We start from the raw sequence: 4,000 nt of genomic DNA on the forward strand, positions 1-4,000 counted from the left end.
CTCTCTCCCTACTACCTGATGATGCCAAAAAGGGGGAGAAAGTGATTAAGTCCAAATGCAAAACTGATTAACCACTGAAGGGTAAGGATGATGGAAATGAAGACCAGGGAAACTCTAAAAAGGGTAGAGGTCATGGTCAAGGCAAAGGCTCTTCATCCAGGAAAGCAGGAACTTCTACATAGAGATCAAGCTCTGATGCTGATAGAAAAATAATTTCTGATAAGCAAGTTCTGACTAAGCCTGATGTTCTGATAAAAGGTGAAAGTCAAGAATCACAGAAGTTTATGCAGACACTGAAGCTCAAGGGGAAGGAAACAACAGTCTACTATCAAGACCCCAAGATACAAAAGCTGGATGAAGAAATTTCAAAAAGACTATTTCTCAAAGACAATCCATGAATGGACTTTGAAAGTATGAAGAAAGAAGAAGCCAGACTTAAAGTAGAAAATGACAAATTCAAGTCTAAAGCTTCTATTACTGCAAAGAAACCTCCAAAGCCTAAGGGCATTGTGATTAAAGAGAAGACAAACTCTGAGGTAACCAAATCTGAATCCAAAGCCAAATCACAAGTAGAGGTAGATCCAAGATTCAAGGGCAAAGCTAAAGTTGATGACTCTGTAAAAATCTATCTGCCAATTATGGATCTGAAAGCAAAGGATGATGAAGATACTAGTCTGATTTTGAAGAAGAAGAAGAATATTCAAACAACATCTGACAGAGCTCATGTTGTTCAAGATCAGGACTTAGTAACTTGTGATACTCAAAGAAAGTAAGCAACCTCTGACAGAGCTCAAGTTGTCTTGATATCAGAAGATAAAGAAAAGGAAACCTCTGACAATGCTCATGTTAAACCTTCAAAAATTCTACTACCTGGGTTTACTAAAGCTCAACAATCTACTCAACCTTTGAAGACTACATCAAGTGGTTTTGAAGCAAGAGTTATTCGAGGGAAGGAAGCTAGAGACAAAACAGGATTGGGTAGTTCTGAAGAAAAGAGAGTAAATAATACTACCTCTGATCCAACCTCTTTGAGTGAACCAGGAGTGGGAATAACTCCTGAAAGATTGAATCAACTGGAGTCTGTACAAATGGTCTACCACTCTTTGCTAAAAGAAGATATCATGTTATATTTCATGATAGATGGGAGGGTATTCCATATAAGAAAGGATGCTATTCGTTTGAAGTACTTTGAAGAATTGCAATATGTGTTATTTCTACTTCAAGTGAAGAACAGATCAACAGATGGTGCTGCCAAATATATAAGGTCTAATATTGAAAAACAGAAGAAATTATACTCTGTAAAGTCTGACAGGCCATACTATCCTAAGTACAGAGCTCACAATGGTGATATAGTTGAGATGAAGCCTAATACCTCCAATATCACTATATTTCTTGGTATTAAGGGTCTTGAATTCAATCTAGAGTCTGATAAAGCCTATGTCATCAGACTGGATCATGAGATAAGGAAAGCAAAAATAAATGATCTCATGGCTGCTATCTTTCAGACAGGAGAAGATACAGTTGAACTTAAAAATGCAAAAAGGAGGATACAGAATGAACTTGAATATGCTGAGAGAACTCTGTTGAAGAACTATCTCAGAACAACTCTTGACAATAAAGAGATCACACACTGAAGCCAAGTCAAGAACTACAACTGTTAAATTTTGAAGGATATATAGGCTAAAGCTGATATCAGACTTTAAGGATGGTAAAAGCTACAAGGACTGTGAGTTGTAGTTATCTAGTCAAATTCTTATATGCATTTGTACTTAATGTTTTTGACATCATCAAATATCTATTGAACTTGTATATTATGCTAATTTACAAGTTGGGGGAGATTGTTAGATATATTTGTGATGTCATGTCTAATAGTGATTTGTGTTTAGATCTTGACTAACAGGACAAATCAGGAACTTAACTGGAAATCAGTACTTATACTGAAGTCAGAGCTTAAGATATCAGAACTTAAGTAATCGGAACTTAAGATATCAAAAGATATTTATCAGGAGATAATATCAGGACTTAAGAAGTCTTTCAGATAATGAAGGCGGCTAATTGAAAGGAAAGAAGATCAAGACTAAAATAAGAAGAGATATGTATGAAGAAGAATTCTATGAAGAATAGAAGACTTGGAGGAAAAGATAACTAGTTGATATATTTTAGGATACAGAATCATATTTGATATCAATTAGAAGATTATCTTGTAACTGTGTAGTATATAAACACAGCATAGGGTTTACACTATATGTGTTATCTTAATCGAGAATATTATTCATTGTAACCCTAGCAACTCTCGTGATATTTGTTCATCACTGAGAGAGAACGGTTCCATTGCAATACTGTTTTATTAATAAGATTATTATGTGTTTCATACTTGTGTTCTTAATTCGATTTGATTATAGTATACACTGTATTCAACCCCTTTCTACAGTGTGTGTGACCTAACAACTTAAGTCCCTCACTATGAAAAATGCTAAAATTAAAAAAAACAATTGTTTTTAAGTGAGAGGAATAATGTGCTAGAGTCTCAGTTTATTGAATTTGAAAAATTGAGAATTGAGTGTAAGATTGCTAAGGATGAATTTACTGAGTCCTTGAAGAAAGAAGAGATTTTAAAGAAGCAGCTTGAACGAGAACATGAAGTGATTAAAGCATGGAAATCATCCAGAGATGTCCATACTCAAATCACTAAAGTTCAAGGTATTGCGTCCTTTTGTGATGCAGCCTGGAAGAAGAGTAAAGAGAAGCTTGAGTCCAATTTGGTTGAAGGACTTGTTGACAGATGTGGACTCAACGGATGAAGAAAATCATCCATCGGATAATCAGAAGGATTATCCGTCTAGTGACAAAGAGCCACATACGTCGGCTGTGAGTAAACCTATTAGCAAAGCTAAACTAGCTAAGTTAAATGAGAAATATGGTTCAGTTTTTAAGAACTATATTAGGAGAATCTAGTCAAGTTAAGAAGGAGAGGAAAGTTAATGTTGGTCATCTGTCCATCAAGCAATTAAATGACGGGTTAGAAAAGATTGAGGTTAAAACAGAAACTAAAAAGAAAAATAATAGAAATGGGAAAGTAGGAATTAATAAGCATAACAATTACACACCTGATAAATATGAACCAAGAAAAATCTGTGTTAAGTGTGGTACTGTTAATCACTTGTCTGTTAATTGTAAACTTGTCATGCCTACTCCTATGTCTGCACCTCCCTCTTTTCCCAACATGACTGTTATGCCTACCATGCCTATGAATGCTATGTCTGCTCAGAATATGAATGCATAATTTGCTAATAAGTCATTTGCACCTAATCCTTATTATGCTTGCATTTAGTATGCCTCAAATGCCATTTAGCATGCCTTACTGGAATAACTTGTTTGCAAATAATATGCCTTTTCCTGTTAATCAAAATATGCACAGACAATTCTATTTTAATGACTGGTTTCAAAGGTCCAACTCAAATGACTAAGGATGAATCAGAAATTCCCATATCAAATGAGATCAAACCTAAGAAACCAAAGAGGAAAGCTAACAAGACAGGATCCAAGGAAACTTGGGTACCAAAATCAACTTGATTTGATTTTGATAGAAAGAATCTTTGGTATCTGGATAGTGGTTGCTCAAGGCACATGACTGGAGATTCTACCATGCTCACTGAGTTCAAGGAAAGAGTTGGCCCAGGTATTACTTTTGGAGATGACAACAAGGGTTATACTGTAGGATATGGCTTAATTTCAAAAGACAATGTCATCATTGAAGAGGTTGCCCTAGTGGATGGTCTCAAGCATAATTTGTTGGGTATCAGCCAGCTTTGTGATAAGGGCAACTCAGTAACCTTCAATTCAGAAGCCTGTTTTGTGACAAATAAAAGGAGCAACAAAGTGGCTCTCACTGGAGTAAGAAAATGAAATATGTATCTAGCTGACTTCAACTCATCTAATGCAGAATCTGTCACTTGTCTTCTCAGTAAAGCAAGTCAAGATGAAAGTTGGCTATGGCACA

This window comes from Apium graveolens, chromosome 11, assembly GCF_009905375.1.
Source record: "Apium graveolens cultivar Ventura chromosome 11, ASM990537v1, whole genome shotgun sequence".
Classification (NCBI taxonomy): domain Eukaryota; kingdom Viridiplantae; phylum Streptophyta; class Magnoliopsida; order Apiales; family Apiaceae; genus Apium; species Apium graveolens.